The sequence below is a fragment of the Pelophylax lessonae genome (assembly GCF_965119305.1).
Source record: "Pelophylax lessonae genome assembly, chromosome: 4".
NCBI classification, from domain to species: domain Eukaryota; kingdom Metazoa; phylum Chordata; class Amphibia; order Anura; family Ranidae; genus Pelophylax; species Pelophylax lessonae.
In genome coordinates this window covers 670,001,607-670,020,313 of record NC_138771.1, presented here as the reverse complement: position 1 = coordinate 670,020,313, position 18,707 = coordinate 670,001,607, and positions in this window count along the sequence as shown.

The window sequence follows — 18,707 nt, the reverse complement described above, 5'->3', positions numbered from 1 at the left end:
TCCCAAGCCACCCTATCGAACGCCTTCTCCGCATCGAGGGATAAAAAGAAGCCAGGCGTACGCGATGTGGACAACCAATGGTGCAAGTGGATTGCCTTCGTGGTGTTGTCCCGGGCCTCTCGACCGGGGACAAAACCAACCTGATCAAGGGACACCACCTCGGGGATGGAGGGAAGAAGGCGGGTAGCCAACACTTTCGCAAACAATTTGATGTCCACATTAAGTAAAGATATGGGGCGGTAATTCGGTACCAACGTCGCATCCTTCCCAGGTTTGGGGAGGACAGCGACATGTGCCTCCAAAAAGTCCGGCCCCAAGGCAGGTATATCAGAGAAAGCGTTAAAAGCCCTCACCATGTGCGGAATCAGTTGATCTGCGAAAGACTTATAGTAACCAACCGTCAGTCCGTCCGGGCCGGGGGATTTCCCAGGTTTGGACTGCTTAAGGGCCGCCAAGACTTCCGTAGCAGATATAGGGGCGTTGAGAGGAGCTAATACTTCCTCCGAAAGTGGTGGGGGAGAGTGTTGGGATAAGAACTGGCGAATCTCACACGCCCTAGATTGTACAAGTTCAGGCGTGTTTGCCCGTGGCAGATTGTACAAGTCCGAGTAATATCGGACAAATTGTGCCGCTATGTCGGGGGTAGAGGCGTGCGCCTTGCCCGAGGAATCGGAAATGGAATGGATGGTGTTGGCCGCTCTTTTCTTTTTGAGAGCTCTGGCAAGGAGCTTACCCGATTTGTTGGAGTGCTCGTAGAAGAAGCCTTGAGAGAGAGCAAAGTTCCTGCGAACCGATCTACCAAGGTCCTCCAGCAACTCCTGACGGGTCTTAGTGAGTTCCTCCAGGGTATCAGACGCTAAAGACAGCTTGTGAGAACGTTCCAGCGAAGCTATCTTGGACAAGAGCGTCTCCGTGTGAGCCACACGCTCCTTTTTCCGTTTAGAGGCTAGGGCAATTAGTTCACCACGGATCACACACTTGTGTGCTGCCCACACATTGACAGGACTGACCTCTGGGGCCGCATTCTCCAAAAAGTACAGCTTTAGTCGGTCAGAGAGGGCCTTAACAAAAGTAGGGTCATTTAGGAGGGAGCCGTCCAGGCGCCACGCTCCATAGCGACGTGGTGGAGCCATGAAAGAGAGGGTAGCACTGATGGGGTGGTGATCCGACAGGAGCATAGGTTCAATAGTCGCTGAAGAAAGAGCCGGCAACAAAGCCTGGGAGATGAAAATACAGTCGATACGCGAATATCGGTTGTGCGGCGAGGAAAAAAAGGTGAAATCCTTGACGCCCGGGTGGAGGGTACGCCACGAATCGTGGAGGAGCAGAGTAGTGAGCAACGTCTTAATAGACCGCAAGGCCGCATAGGGAATGGACGAGGACCCCAGAGAAGTGTCCAAGAGAGGCGACAAGGCAACGTTGAAGTCCCCGCCCAGAATAATCTGGCCAGAGTAAAAATCTGTCAACCGTTGAAGGGTAGAGCGGAAAAATGGGACTATGTGTTTGTTAGGCGCATAGATATTGGCCAGCGTCAGGGCCCTGCCATGGACGGAGCCGGTAAGAAAAAGGAAGCGTCCGTTCTCATCCGCCAAGGACTCAGACACCGCGAAGGGGCAGGTCCTGGACATGAGTATGGAGACCCCCTTAGACTTAGAATCCTTAGAAGTTGCATGATAAACTGTAGGATACTGTTTAGTGAAAAGTTTCTGTATATTATTCGAGCGAAAATGAGTCTCTTGTAGAAGAATCACATCAGCCTTCGTCCGACGAAGGGCAAGGAGAAGCTTTGAACGCTTTTCAGGGATGTTCAGTCCCCTCACGTTAAGGGAGTAAACCTTCAGGGAAGTATCCATGGCAGAGATGTATAAAATGAGGAAAAAAAAAAAAAAAAAAAAAAAAAAAAAAAAGGGAAGGGTGGGGAGTATCACAGTGGAAGACGTATGGGGTGGACAGACAGACACGACTGGGAGGGAAAGGGGGGAGGCAAGTATACACTGGGGAAAAGAGGGGGGTGGGATGAGACGGTGTAGGTTCGGGAGGGGACCACCACCAGACTCAACTAACCGAGACCGGGGGAGGTGGTCAAGTGGGAGATCAGAAACAAAGAAATTCAGCGGTAGGGGAAAGTAGCACTACTGTTAAACAAATTGATATATAGCAACAACCGCTGAGCGGGGTTGGAGTAGGACAAACCGGAAGACGGAGTGAAAACCAAGTACTCACCGAAAAGAGCCCGTCCTCGAGTCCAAAATAACAGGAGCCCATGTTCAGAGAGTGTTATAACATGCGGAGACCAGTAAGGGAAAGAGAAAAAAAAAAAAAAAAAAAAAAAAAGAAAACACAGAGGTCATGGCAACCATAAAAACAGCAAGTGCAACAATAACAACAGTAAAAATAGTGTCGACAACCTTGCGGCCAAGGCCGTCTCCCCAGGGGGTTCCCAGCCTAGTATGTCGAGAAAGGGACAGGGAGAGGCATCCCGCCCGAGGGAAGTGGTAACCTTATGGGCCACCGCCAACTAAGGTAAGGGAAGTGGGCTCGAGCAGGTGAACAGTGAGGATGAATGAGGAATGAGTGGTTATCGGCCCTCCAGAGGTCCCCCCTCCCGATTCCCAACCCCTGTTAAACCAGCTACTGCAATCTACCAACTGAAGGAGGAAGGGGCGGGTAGGAAGAGGTCTAGAGCGGAGCGCCTTTCAAGGGATCCTAAAGGGGGCTATAATATGGGGGAGACTAGGAGGGGAACCCGATGGAAACCTTAAAAAAAAAAAAAAAAAAAAAAAAAAAAAAAAAATTTATAAACACAGTAAGGACCGTAAATATGGACCACATAGCAGATAAACAATCAAACGATCAGATAACAATAACCTAAGCTGAGCTAAGTGCCCAGAACTGGCTCAGATGAATCAAGAGGTAGAACTCATACCGAGCAGGTGTTGAAAGCAACTGTAGCCCCCGGAGCAACCACCCGTGCACCGCGCCCCATCTCACAGAATCAGGCGGAGGCAAACAGAGGCTGCTGGATGTACTGCCCGGGGCACGGGCACGGGGCAATAACAAGTGTCAACGGAGGGTGCAGAGACACAAGGTCTATTCAGAGTGTGACCCCCCGGGAGGCACATGTGAATACCACATCCCGGTGAATCAGTCCATGTGTAGGACACGAACATCTGACCCGCACGCCACCGCGGCCACACCAGTAGGCACCGTGGGCAGCAGCGCGCAGTCCAGACAAACGTGTGGTATCGTATAGTTCACCAGCACAAACTAACGTAATGATATCCGGGAAACAAAAACTGTTAAATAGGTAGATAAAGATATAACCACAATGAATACGGCAGTGCATCCCTGTACAACCAACCCACCCCATGAAGGACCCATCGTGATCTTCCGCTCGTTCCAAAGTACCTAAACTGAATCACTGCATGCTGGTGAAGGCCCGGGACGACCCGAGGGTAGCAAAGACTCCTATGCTCCGTGTCTGCACCTCAGGCCCGGTGCAAGAGTCCCGGAGCAACAGTTGCAGGCCCAGGGTAACGACAAGGGAGAGGGCGGGAGGCTACAACTACAAAGTCCGCAAAGAGCCACAGGGGGGTGTAAAGTACTGCAAACATTGCAAAAAGAGGTAGAAGGGAAACAATACCAGTTCCAGCAGCAATCTAGGTGGATAACGGTAGATCAGGTCCAGTCACGTTGTCAGTTGCGGAGACGGTATGGTGTCGTCCCAAGGCTCCGTTAGGCTTAGCCAACAGTCCTGAGCGATATGGGAGAGGTACCGGCACAAGGTATAGCCAATCCAGCGCTCGACAAGGAAGAGGACGGCAGAGAAGGGGCAGTGTAGCAAGGAGCAGTGTTGAACTAAGTGCTGCGCCCGAGGGTGTCAACCCACAGTCGTTGCGGCAAGTCAGTTATTTCTCCGAGCCCTGCTCCGTTGGGGAGGTTTGGTAGGGCTGAGGGCGTTAGCGGGACCAGCTCCACCATTCGCCGGTCTGTTCCAGGAGGGTGAGCGGGGTCTGCGAAAGCGCACTTCCTGGGCATCCATCGGTTCGCCCTCCTGAGGCGGTTCAAGGTCCGCTGCATTCCTGAATTCCGCGTACCAATTTGGAAGCGCCATGAAAGGAATCCCCAGAGTGGAGCAAAAATGAGGTAAGTCTTCGGGCACCCTAAGGAGAGCCGTACGGCCCTGTAAGGACGCAGCCAGGCAGAAAGGGAACTTCCACTTATATGTAATGTTTCGCGCTCTCAGGACATCCAGTAGGGGCGGGAGTTCACGCCTGCGTTGCAAGGTTATTCCAGATAAGTCTTGATAAAGTTGCACGGGTGCTCCCTCACATTCCAATTGTGGCCTGCTTCTGGCCTTCCGCAGAATGTCCTCCTTGAGGCGATAATCCACTAAGCAGCACACCACATCACGTGGCGGGTCACCCTCCCGACCCCGGGGCCGCAGGGCCCTATGAATGCGCTCCATATCGATGGGGGATAGTGGGGGTCTGTCCAGCAGGGAGTTGAACAGCGCAGTCACAGTGGGGGTGATGTGTTCCCCCTCTACCGACTCCGGCAGGCCCCGGATCCGCAGATTATGGCGCCTACCCCGATTGTCCAAGTCCTCCATGTGGCGCTGCATGTCCCTCATCTGCATGAGGTGGGAGTCAGATTTGAGGTACAAGTCCCTTATGGCCACATCCTGCTGAGCAGTGGCGTGTTCAACCTCCTGCACCCGGCCTGTCAGGGAGCGGATGTCACCCCTCAGCTCCAATATGGCTGCCCCCAACGTATTTTTAATGTCCGCTGCGATGAGGTGAAGATCCTCCATGCAGAGCTGCCTCGGGGCGGGTGGAGGAGGGGAAGCCGACTCCGTTCCCCCTATCGTGGCCGCCGCATCGGATCGGGCGGGGGATGAGGGGAGCGAGGGGGATGTGGAGGAGAGCCCGGGCTGGGACATGGTTGCGGCCTGGGTGCGGAAGAGCTCCGGGATGCTGGGGCTCAACTTGCTCGCCGGATCCCGCGGGGATCGGGAACGGGTGGCCGAGGAGGATCGGGCATTCGTTGCCATCCTTACCGGCTTTCTAGCGGCAGTGTAGACTCTGAGCTAGGCTGATGAGGACTCGAGGCGGCGGGAGCTCCGTTCTCAGGCTGCCATCTTTCAGCGCGTCCAGACCACGCCCCCCATGCTTTAATAATGTTGATGATGATACTGATGATACTAATGATGATGGAAATGATGATGCTAATGATGATAATGCTGATGATGTTTTTCCAAAGTTGGTGGTCACTCACAGTGCTGCGAAGGCAGCGGAGATGCAGGACCTGGTCGCAGAGCAGCAGGAGGAGGTTTCTGTGCCCCCTCCCTGTTCTGACCCAGTGGACTCCACCTCTGTTAAGCCTCAGCATCTGTCTTTGTTTGCCACAGGACGGCTGGCTGGGACTTGTAATTCTGCCTGTCAGCCAGCACTGCAGATCGACCAGGCTCTCAAACCACTCAGGAGTGGAGCTGATTGGCCCCCTGCTGAGAAGAGTACACAACAGCTTGACTGGGACAATGAGCAGATAGGGGTGACAGGCCAACAGGCAGGAGGCCTGGAGACTGAAGGGGTTAAACCGCTGTTCATTGTGTCTAGTCAACCTCAAAGGCATGTATTGAAGGTGTCACTTGATCTGTTTTGTAAGGATCTCTGTGAGATCAGGAGGACCAGGCCTGGAGTGAAGCACAAGGGTTTGTGGCTTAACCTGATTCTCACACAGCATCCTATCACAGCACATGGCAGGGGCAAAGGTAGTACCTCTGAACTGGGAAAGACAGGTGTCCTGTTAGCGGGAGCTGACACTCAGGGAGTGGGTTTGGGCCTTCAGCTGAAACCACTCTTCTCCCTCCAGGTATCTATGCTGCTGGCAGTGCATACAGCATCAGAGATATTGGGGAGACTGGGAGGGCACACCCTGACGTCCACGAGGTGGGCGCCTGGGTGTCTGCTTCCCCCATACCTGCGACCTCCCCTGTCCCACAGGAGGCGCAGGCCGATGGGGAACAGGAGACCGAGAGAAGGCTGTGTGGAGCCTTTAGCAGGCTGAATGCCAGCCCCGCGATTGTGGCCTACCCCGTGCCCAGGAACCATGAGGTGTCAAAGCAGCTGGCTGGTGCCCGCTGTCCAACCACCTTGAACCTGAGCAGGAGGCGTGGACCAAACCCTCTAACCTGGAAGGCTCAGGACAAGCCAGCCTTCCCCACCCCATGTGGCTTAACTGCATCTACGGCAATGCTAAATGGGGTTAAGAACGCATCAGACACCTCCCTAAGGGTCATGTGTGATCTATGGGGAGAGGTCGAACCTTGTGCAGTGGCCTGCTTTAGGGGCCTGGTAGTGTTTGGCCCTGTCTGGGTGGAACACTCAGGGCTCCTGTCTGCAGTCCCAAACAATCTGGCACGGCCTAGTTTGATAGTTCTGCCCAGTAACTGTCAGATGGACCTGTCAGCAGTTTTGTACTTGGAACAGCAGGGAGGAGTAGGCACCTAAAGATCAGGAAATGAGGCTACCAGGACCTGGCCTACTCCTGAAACCACAACCTTGGTTACGTCATTCCTGGGTACAGCTGGCCACAGGAGGATGCTGGGGTGTGACTCTAGTGGCTCAGCTGAACCTGTGAATGACCAACTCAATGGTACCCTGGTTAAACTGGCATCCTTGACGCCAGTGTGTCCGAAGGACCGTCCGGCCCTGACGGAGGTACTGGCCCGTGCACCTGGGACATGGGTCCTGGAATTTAAACGCCCAGTCCCGGCACAACTCTATGCCATTACCTTTGGGCCAGATGCAGCCCTAGGCCAGAGGGATACGAAAGGAGAGGAAAAGCTCATCCTCCATCTGAGCCAGAAGCTGCTCCCCAGGGAAGTAGCATATGCCATCCTTGAGCAGAAGGAAGGCAGCACCCATGACCAGCCGAGCCGCAGGAGACAGTTGCATCAGGAGGGAAATTGCAGTCCCCTCCTATGCACCCACAAAAGGGGGAGGTGTGATGGTATCCTGCGCTGGGACACCATTTTGTCTTACACATCTGCAATTTTAGTTTCCGAGCTCTGCAGTTTGAAAAAACACTCCTTCACCAGCCCCCAACTCCCCAGCCCCCTTTTTCAGTGTTAATTACCTCCTGGAATGCAGGAAGTTTGGGCTCAGAGCTTCAAAGAGAACCTTATCAGCACGCCTGGCAGATGGCAGGCTAGGTTGTAAAGCATAAACGAGCAAGCATTAAGACTGACCAGGCTGGGTCGTAAATAACACACCACCCAGATGGTCATTAGAACTGTAATACATTCACACACAAATTCATAACTTTTTACCCATACAAGATATGTCTCTAGAAAGTATATATTTGAATGTCAAATAAAATACAGATCGAATTAGGGTCAAACATGATCACGTTCGCTCAAGGGAAGACAAGCTAGCGGTCAGATGTCTTACGGGTCAGAGGTTATTACGAGATAACCTGTGTTTGGTGTCCATGGATGTGAAATTCAATTTTGTAAAATAAAATATCAGTTTCAAGAATGTAACCATTATATATTTCAAGATATGAATTCTGTTATAAAATCTGTCTAAACGGGAGGTCCCTTAGCAGTTTATGAGCCACCCATGGCCCCTGTGTTTATTGGTCAAGGACCTCTGGTGACACCCCCTGCGGGTCAGAGAAAAAGAGAGAGACTGATGGAGCTCTCAGTTCTCATTTTTAACATCGAGCCATAAAATCGCTCAAGGGAAGAACCGATCACAAGGCTCAGCTCTGAACCTCTGATAATACAAGGGCTTTTGAATGCAAGTATTTCCATTTCTAATTCTTTATCTATTCTTCTAAATTGCTGAATTGTGTCTCTATTTCTTTGTAACCCATTTTTCTGTAAATATTTCTATTTCCACCAATTTTAACCTTTTTTATAATTAAACCTTATTTTGAAAAGTGTTAATTTTTTCTCTAAGCTCTTAACGCAAGCTAACCAAAGAACCTGCCTCTTGAAAGAGCGCAACTGTATAGAATAACCCTCTGAACATTCCTGTCTGAGGTGACAGTGTGTGTTACAGATGATTATTCTAAAGTCATAATTGGTATTTCTAAAATTACGAGCGTCCGCTGGGCTCATCCTAACGTAGCGGTGGTGGCAGAGAAAGGGTTAATTGCTTAATTAGCCTGGTGACAATCGCTCTCAGCCTGCTGGCATCTAGATTGTGGTCCCGCAAGCTGGACAATCTGTGTGTCGGGTGCAGCTGAGAGTGGCATTGTTACACAAGTGACGGCAGGGTGTGAGATTGCCTGGTCTTTGGTCACAAGTTGGATGAGAAGGCCAGGGGTCTGATACCCGCCACCATCACATATTGGCTGGCAGCGTACATGGGATAGTCTTGCATTTAAGGACATTCAGTGCACTGTTAGGAATTAGCTCTGCACTGAAGGATTGTAATGGTTGTGGAAAGCAGTCCTCAAGAGACAAACTGGTGCATATTTTTTGTCTTTTAAAAAGAGACATACAGCAATCTCTACTTTCTACAGCTCTTTCCTATCTCTGCTTTCTGTTCTATCTTTTCTGCTTGCAAACATGCCTGGTTTATCGGAATATAAGAAACTGAGCAAAAATGATCTGATTATGGAGTGCACATCAAGAGGACTTGACGTCAGTGGCAAAACTCGTGAAGGAATGATTCATGCCCTACAGGAGCATGATATCCAGGCAAGCCAAAATCTGGTGGAACCAGAGGAAGAGGCTTCCGTTTCTTCAGAGCCCAGTGATTCAGGAAAGGCCGCGCAGGATGGGCCAGCAGAGACTGACAGTGGAGTACCACTGGATGTCACCTCCATGCCACAGCATGAGCAGACCAGCCCCAGCTTGCTTGCAACCAGCATAGACTCTCCTCAAATGCAGGAAACACTACAACATATCAAGACGGTGGATCCTATGGCATACCTGCAGTTTCTGAAACGCCAGGCTGAGAGAGAGGCTAGGGAACGCCAGGCTGAGAGAGAGGCTAGGGAAAGCCAGGCTGAGAGAGAGGATGCACAGAGGGAGACTAATCATCGGCACGAACGGGAGATGGCTAAGCTCCAGCCACAGCGACAGAATCAGAGCCTCGCATCCCTAGAGCACAGGGACACCTCTCTGCTTGTGAGCCAGGCAGCCAAATTTCCAAGTATGGAAAAGGACAGTGACATTGATGTGTACCTCCTGTCGTTTGAAAAGACTTGCCGTCAGTACCAGCTGCCCCAAGCACAGTGGGCCCGGTACCTGATGCCAGGGCTGCGAGGCAAGGCCCTGGACGCTTACGTTGAATTGCCAACAGCACAGGATGGTGATTATGAGGCCATAAAGGCTGCAATCATCCAAAAGTACCAGCTGACCCCGGAAGTGTACCGGAAGCAATTAAGGTCCCTGCAAAAGGGACCTGGGGACTCATATGGATGTGGTAAGTCACTTAAGCACCACATTCTGGCAGTGGACTAAAGGCTTGAACGCCATTTCTTTTGAGTCCCTGGAAGATCTCATGATTGGGGATCAACTCTTGCACATCTGTCCTACAGACGTCAGACAGTTTGTGTTGGAACGGAAGCAAGCCTCTGCCCAAGCAGCAGCAGAACTAGCAGATACCTACATCCACACTCGGGTATCTGACCATCGCAAGGCTCCTCTGTATGGCGCGAAAGGAGGGAAAATCGCACATGGAAACACCTCCTGCACCTATGAGTCAAGTTCCCCAGCGGCCAGCACCTGCAGTCTCTGGTGTCACCTCCACTATAACTGACACCCGCAGATGCTACACCTGTGGGAAAGCTGGACATCTCAGGACACAGTGCCCGGAGCAGAAGCAGATGGCATCACCTGGTCAGCCGGCCAGCAACTCTTCCTCCGTGCTGTTTGTCCGCAGGAGATCCTGGGTGACCGCCGCCAACTTGCAGCCTGTCACTGTGGGCAACTGGACTGTAACTGGTTTCCGGGACACAGGAGCTGAAGTCACCATGGTCAGACCAGAAGTGATAAGAAGAAGGGACATCATCCCTGAAAAGTTTTTTACCTTCACTGGAGTTGGGGGGACCCGCTCACAAGTACCCCGTGCCCGTGTTTTCATTGATTGGGGTGCTGGGAGTGGGATGAGGGAGGTGGGAGTCTATGAGGAAATCCCCACAGCTGTTTTGTTGGGTGCCGACTTAGGTACCCTTGTTTCTTACTACACCCCTGCTAAGTGCACCCTGGATGCCTCAACGGAACTCTCTGGACTTGACAAGGTACTGTGTGCAGATATTGGGTTAATGTCTGGGCAACCTATGGATGGACAGAGGGAGGGGGAGGGGAAGGGTAGCGTTGAAGTACAAGGTCCTCCATGTTCTGAAGGAGAAGAGGCCCCCTTGCCTGTGAAGTTACCAGGGGTATGCTTTAATAATGTTGATGACGATACTGATGATACTAATGATGATGGAAATGATGATGGAAATGATGATGGAAATGATGATGCTAATGATGATAATGCTGATGATGTTTTGCCAATGTTGGTGGTCACTCACAGTGCTGCGAAGGCAGCGGAGATGCAGGCCCTGGTCGCAGAGCAGCAGGAGGAGGTTTCTGTGCCCCCTCCCTGTTCTGACCCAGTGGATTCCACCTCTGTTAAGCCTCAGCAGCTGTCTTTGTTTGCCACAGGACGGCTGGCTGGGACTTGTAATTCTGCCTGTCAGTCAGCACTGCAGATCGACCAGGCTCTCAATCCACTCAGGAGTGGAGCTGATTGGCCCCCTGCTGAGAAGAGTACACAACAGCTTGACTGGGACAATGAGCAGATAGGGGTGACAGGCCAACAGGCAGGAGGCCTGGAGACTGAAGGGGTTAAACCGCTGTTCATTGTGTCCAGTCAACCTCAAAGGCATGTATTGAAGGTGTCACTTGATCTGTTTTGTAAGGATCTCTGTGAGATCAGGAGGACCAGGCCTGGAGTGAAGCACAAGGGTTTGTGGCTTAACCTGATTCTCACACAGCATCCTATCACAGCACATGGCAGGGGCAAAGGTAGTACCCCTGAACTGGGAAAGACAGGTGTCCTATTAGCGGTAGCTGACACTCAGCGAGTGGGTTTGGGCCTTCAGCTGAAACCACCCTTCTCCCTCCAGGTATCTATGCTGCTGGCAGTGCATACAGCATGCAGTGTCAGAGATATTGGAGACTCTGGGAGGGCACACCCTGATGTCCACGAGGTGGGTGCCTGGGTGTCTGCTTCCCCCATACCTGCAACCTCCCCTGTCCCACAGGAGGCGCAGGCCGATGGGGAACAGGAGACCGAGAGAAGGCTTTGTGGAGCCTCTAGCAGGCTGAATGCCAGCCCCGCGATTGTGGCCTACCCCGTGCCCAGGAACCATGAGGTGTCAAAGCAGCTGGCTGGTGCCCGCTGTCCAACCACCTTGAACCTGAGCAGGAGGCATGGACCAAACCCTCTAACCTGGAAGGCTCAGGACAAGCCAGCCTTCCCCACCCCATGTGGCTTAACTGCATCTACGGCAATGCTAAATGGGGTTAAGAACGCATCAGACACCTCCCTAAGGGTCATGTGTGATCTACGGGGAGAGGTCGAACCTTGTGCAGTGGCCTGCTTTAGGGGCCTGGTAGTGTTTGGCCCTGTCTGGGTGGAACACTCAGGGCTCCTGTCCGCAGTCCCAAACAATCTGGCATGGCCTAGTTTGACAGTTCTGCCCAGTAACTGTCAGACGGACCTGTCAGCGGTTTTGTACTTGGAACAGCAGGAAGGAGTAGGCACCTAAAGATCTGGAACTGAGGCTACCAGGACCTGGCCTACTCCTCAAACCACAACTTTGGTTACGTCATTCCGGGGTACAGCTGGCCACAGGAGGATGCTGGGGTGCGACTATAGTGGCTCAGCTGAACCTGTGACTGACCAACTCAATAGTACCCTGGTTAAACTGGCATCCTTGACGCCAGTGTGTCCGAAGGACCGTCCGGCCCTGACTGAGGTACTGGCCCATGCACCTGGGACATGGGGCCTGGAATTTAAACGCCCAGTCCCGGCACAACCCTATGCTATTACCTTTGGGCCAGATGCAGCCCTAGGCCAGAGGGATGCGAAAGGAGAGGAAAAGCTCATCCTCTATCTGAGCCAGAAGCTGCTCCCCAGGGAAGTAGCATATGCCATCTTTGAGCAGAAGGAAGGCAGCACCCATGACCAGCCGAGCCGCAGGAGACAGTTGCATCAGGAGGGAAATTGCAGTCCCCTCCTATGCACCCACAAAAGGGGGGAGGTGTGATGGTATCCTGCGCTGGGACACCATTTTGTCTTACACATCTGCAATTTTAGTTTCCGAGCTCTGCAGTTTGAAAAAAACACTCCTTCACCAGCCCCCAACTCCCCAGCCCCCTTTTTCAGTGTTAATTACCTCCTGGAATGCAGGAAGTTTGGGCTCAGAGCTTCAAAGAGAACCTTATCAGCATGCCTGGCAGATGGCAGGCTAGGTTGTAAAGCATAAACGAGCAAGCATTAAGACTGACCAGGCTGGGTCGTAAATAACACACCGCCCAGATGGTCATTAGAACTGTAATACATTCACACACAAATTCATAACTTTTTACCCATACAAGATATGCCTCTAGAAAGTATATATTTGAATCTCAAATAAAATACCGATCAAATTAGGGTCAAACATGATCACGTTCGCTCAAGGGAAGACCAGCTAGTGGTCAGATGCCTTACGGGTCAGAGGTTATTACGAGATAACCTGTGTTTGGTGTCCATGGATGTGAAATTCAATGCCGTACAATAAAATATCAGTTTCAAGAATGTAACCATTATATATTTCAAGATATGAATTCTGTTATAAAATCTGTCTAAACGGGAGGTCCCTTAGCAGTTTATGAGCCACCCATGGCCCCTGTGTTTATTGGTCAAGGACCTCTGGTGACACCCCCTGCGGGTCAGAGAAAAAGAGAGAGACTGATGGAGCTCTCAGTTCTCATTTTTAACATCGAGCCGTAAAATCGCTCAAGGGAAGAACCGATCACAAGGCTCAGCTCTGAACCTCTGATAATACAAGGACTTTTGAATGCAAGTATTTCCATTTCTAATTCTTTATCTATTCTTCTAAATTGCTGAATTGTGTCTCTATTTCTTTGTAACCCATTTTTCTGTAAATATTTTTATTTGCACCAATTTGAACCTTTTTTTATAATTAAACCTTATTTTGAAAAGTGTTAATTTTTTCTCTAAGCTCTTAACGCAAGCTAACCAAAGAACCTGCCTCTTGGAAGAGCACTACTGTATAGAATAACCCTCTGAACATTCTTGTCTGAGGTGACAGTGTGTGTTACAGATGATTATTCTAAAGTCATAATTGGTATTTCTAAAATTACAAGCGTCCGCTGGGCTCATCCTAACGTAGCGGTGGTGGCAGAGAAAGGGTTAATTGCTTAATTAGCCCGTAACAATCGCTCTCAGCCTGCTGGCATCTAGATTGTGGTCCTGCAAGCTGGACAATCTGTGTGCAGCTGAGAGTGGCATTATTACGCAAGTGACGGCAGGGTGTGAGATTGCCTGGTCTTTGGTCACGAGTTGGATGAGAAGGCCAGGGGTCTGATACCCGCCACCGTCACAATGGGCAATAATGAGGCAGCACTGATGGACACCGATGAGGCAGCACTGATGGGAATTAATGGACACTGATGGGCATTTATGCGCACTGATGAGGCAGCACTGATGGGCATTGATTGGCACTAATGGGAATTGATAGGTACTGACGAGGCAGCACTGGTGGGCATTGATGGGCACTGATGAGGCGACACTGCTGGGCATTGATGCACACTGATGAGATGGCACTGCTGGGAAGTGATGAAGAAGCACTGTTGAGGCTGCACTGATGGGCACTGATGAGGTGGCACTGATGGGAATTGATAGCCACTCATGGGCACTGATGAGGCAGCACTGATGGGCATTGATGAGATGCATTGGTGGGCATTGATGGGCACTGATAGGATGGCACCAATGAGGAAGCACTTTTGGGTACTAATAGGCGGCACTGATAGACAGCACAGATAGGCAGTACTGGTGGCCACTTATTGGTAGCACTGGTGGCCACTGTTTGGACTGCACTGATAATCAGTGTAGATGTTCCTTTTACAAAAGCCAGTATTGGCTCTCTTCTCCTCTCCTCTCCTCATACTGTCAGCTTGAGGAAAGCAATGCTGATAACCGGCTTCTATTTATATCCATGATCAGCTGTGATTGGACACTGTTGATCACATGGTAATGAGCCACTGATTGGCTCTTTACCTCAATCTGTGATCAGCAATGTCCCCTGGACACTGCAATCACAGAGCACCCGCCAGCGCCCAGCTGTGGATGTGCGGCAGGCGCATTTACATTTACCATATGATGGCATCCCAGAACTAGCCAGCCACTGGTGATTAGCCGAACACCCCCCTGTTCGGTTTGCACCAGAACATCTCAAACAGGGGAAATGGTCTAGCAAACATACGAACATGAACAATCACAAGTCCTCATTTTAAAGGCTTAAATGTAAGTGACTATTAATCACCGGCTGGCCAGGAGAGATTCAAATCCATAGCCTCTAACTTGTAAGCCCGTTATTATACCAGCTACACCACTGAGCCAGCTGATTAACCTAAGACTCTCTCTGCTTAACTAACTTCTATCTGAGTTTGACAGCTCTTTTATAGGGCTCCGACGTCACCAGCGCCCCATAATCCACTGCTCAGGTGCAGTGAATAAATAACTGATGTCATGTCAGAAGGGGCGGGGAAAATTAATAGGTTTTAATTAAAATCCATAATTAGTAATCATACGCTGGCCAGATTCAAACCCGCAGCCTCTCACTTACAAGCCCTTTATTCAACCAGCTACGCCATCGAACCAGCTGATTAACCCAAGACTCTCTCTGCCTAACTCTGAGTTTGACAGCTCTTTTATAGGGCTCTGACATCGCAAGTGCCCCATAATCCACTGCTCAGGTACAGTGAATAAATTACTGACATCAGTAATTTATGCACTGCACCTAAGCAATGGATTATGGGGTGCTGGTGATGTCAGAGCCCTATAAAAGAGCTGTCAAACTCAGAGAGAAGTTAGTTAGGCAGAGAGGGTCTAAAAGCCCGTACACACGTACCGATTGTCGGCCGAAAATGTTCGGCCGCCGAACGATCGGCCGATTGTCGGCTTGTTAGTATGATGCTTCCGACAGCGCACATTTGGCCGAAAAGAATCTGTTATGCAAGCATTAAAATTTTTGTATGCCGACACCAGAGCGGCCGATTGCTCGCCAGTCAGTACAGAATTCGGCCGACAGACAGCAGATTTGCAAGACTGGGCATGCTCAGAAAAGGAAAAACACAGGGAAAGTTAACCATTACATGACATCACTTCTGCAGTCGGCTGTAGTCGGCGGACAAAATTCTTGTGCAGTCTTTTGCACTTTTCAACAGACACCGACAGCCCTGGACAAAAGACGGCCGATCGTTCGGCCGACGATCGGTATGTGTGTACGGGGTTTTAGGGTAAACAGCTGGTGTAGGTGCTAGAATAACAGGCTTGCAAATGAGAGGAAAGAAAGAGAACTCACTGCTCTAGGTGATTCCAGAAGCCTAACGACACACCAGTGCACGCCCCGGCTTGCCTCCGTGGATAATCAAATGTAGAAGAAATGGCTGCACTCCAGGTGTGATCAAAATCCAGGTTTATTAACTGAACATCCCAATGTGACAAATGTGGCAAGGTAGACACGTTTCACACACTAGTATGTGTGCTTAATCATGATTGTGGGTTTGAATCCCTGGCCAGCGGATGATTGATATTGATTATGGATATGAAATAAAACCTATTAAATTAAATATGGATGTGAGGACTCAAAGTTCCCATGAAGAAGCCCAATTGTTCGTGTCGAACTTAGGTTTGACTCGAACACGAAGCTCATCACTACCGGCCACGCTGTAGCCATCATTCATCTATAGCACAGTCAGCAAGTGGTTCAATTAAATGGAAGGATGTAGGGCAAATATGGGTGGAAGTGAGATATAAATAGTTTTGATGAAAAAACAGATTGGAAGTGATGTCAGACACCAGAAGTGACACAATTACGCCCACTGGAAGTGCCACGTCGGCTATTTTGGAAGTGGTTACAATGCGTTTTTTCACTGAATGTCTCACTGAAAGTGCATGGATTTTAATAAATAATATTATAAGGATATACTGCACTATGGTCTCTGTGCAGTCACCTTCATCTCTTCCTCCTCAATGCTTTCCTTAGGTGAGCAGTCCTTTGAAAAGCAATTCAAAAGTCTATGCAATGACCCACACACAACAAAAAAAATGCCATAAAATATTTCAGCCAGTATGCTTAGGGGGCAGAGTCACACTAAGCTTGATATTCTGTTGGCCCCTCAGGGGCAGGCCATTCACACTAGTGCCGTGCCTCATCACTTCCTATCACTATATGATAAAAGAACATTTCTCTAAATAAATGGAGACTTTAGGACAAAACATTCAGAGAACAAATGTAAGAAAATCTCAGGAAAGCAATGAGGAGGAGAATGTCTGGGGGTCTTCTCTGATTTAAAGCTGAACTCCGGGCAGATAGAAGAGAGAAATGAAGGCAGCTCTGTATACATGAATACAGCCCGGAGTTCAGCTTTAACAGGAAGTGAGAAGACCTTATTATTCTTCATATATCTTCCAGAGATTTCCCAGAATTCTCTCCTGTATGAAGGAGACGTGTATTTCAAGGACTGAAAACTGCCGACATTGATAGAAACAGGAAAATGAGGAATAAAATACCCTCACCGATTATTATTACCATGAAGGTGAACTGACTCTGTAATACAAATCATAATAGAAAACATATACACAAATATGATTCAAATCAGCAACATTTCCAGGGACAAACCTCTAAATCCCGGGACTGTCCCTGGAATGCAGACACAGCTGGCACTTATCATCGTGTCACTTATTGAATTACATTTCTTATATTTAATGCTTTCACCACCACCATACATAGTACAACTGTCAGATGGAAGCAATCAGGTGGCTGCACAGCCGTCCAATCACTTCCACATTCCCCCCTGGGCGTGCTCCCGCCATGTTTCCTGGCCTCATCGGTGGACCTGTGACCGACATGGTGAGGCCACCAAGTAGAGGGAATGGAGATCTGCAAATGTCCATTCTCTGATCTCCGCTTCCTGCTAATGACCCGGAAGTGATGTATAAAATGTCACTTCTGGGGAAAGGGGGCGTGGCTTGCCGGCACCAGAGATGGCCGCTTAAGCCTTTTACTCCGAGTGACAGAGGAGAACCGCCAACGACTACAGCCCGCTCGTGTCCCCACCAGCCTCCTACCTAGCTCCACGGACCCCTGCCGAGCCCTACCACACGATGTCCCGCAAGAGGAAGGACAACCACCGGCCGCAGAAGCTGACGGCCTTCTTCACTCGGACCCCGCCACGGGATCCAGAGAAGCAAGATGGCGCCGGCGCCGCAGCAGCCTTCCTCCACACGCAGTCAGCGGCGGATTCCGGGACTGCACATGAGGTACTGCCGCCGTTCTCATCACCTTCATCCCCACCCAGGCCGGGAGAATATTCCCCTGCTTCCTCTAGTCCCGCCAAGGCCCGCATGAGACTAGAAATGGGACCATCCTGTCCCCCCTTTACCAGCCAGGCCTCCTGCTCTTTCTCAGCCCCAGCTCTCCAGGCATCCATAGCTGACTTCCCCACCACAGGTCAGCCTGTCCTGGATACAACGCTTAAAGATATGCTGATGTCATTCCAAACGTCCCTGTTTCAGAACCTGACTACTTTATTTGGCAAAGTTGCCTCTGATGTTCAGGGGATGGATCGCAGGATCCACTCTGTGGAGACACGGATGGCTGAATGCACTGACACCATCAATGAAATTTTTGACACATGTGATGACACAAGAGATGAACAGCACTGGATTAAGGCTAAATTGGCTGATTTAGAGGACAGATCAAGACGCAACAATGTCAAATTGCGTGGCATTCCTGAGTCTGTACCCCAAAGTGAACTACATGCCTACGACAGCTCCCTCATGGCCGCCATGCTTCCTGATTGCACTGCTATGGACCTTTACGATTGACCGTATTCACCGCCTACCTAAGGCGTCCCATCTCGCTGACTCAGTCCCACGAGATACTCTTATGCGGGTTCATTTCTATCATACTAAGGACCACCTGCTGGCTGCTTCCCGCCTCCAGCGTACACTCCCGGCCCCGTATGAAAACATACAGCTGTTTGCAGATCTCTCCAATTATACACTCCAAATGCGGAGACAGCTTAGCTCCATCACTAAGGCTTTGATGAACAATAACATTCCCTACAAATGGCATCACCCGGCGACCATCCTCGTCACCAAAAATGGGATCCCGCATACCATCTCCTCCATGCACAACGGCATGCGACTGCTCCATTCCTGGGGTATCATCCCTACTCCACCGCAGGAGGAACCTATGCAAACCTCGGCAACTGGTCCACGCCAGCCCAGGAACCATCCTGATGGAAACAACCGCCAACGCCCGTGACCCTCACACACGATCGATCTCGACGTTCACCAGTTCTCTTCTTTGTCACCAACTCGGAGCTCTTCTGAAAACTCTTCCCCCCGTATCACTGGTAGTTACACAGTTGTGCCACCTGCCAGTGCACTACTCCACCCGCC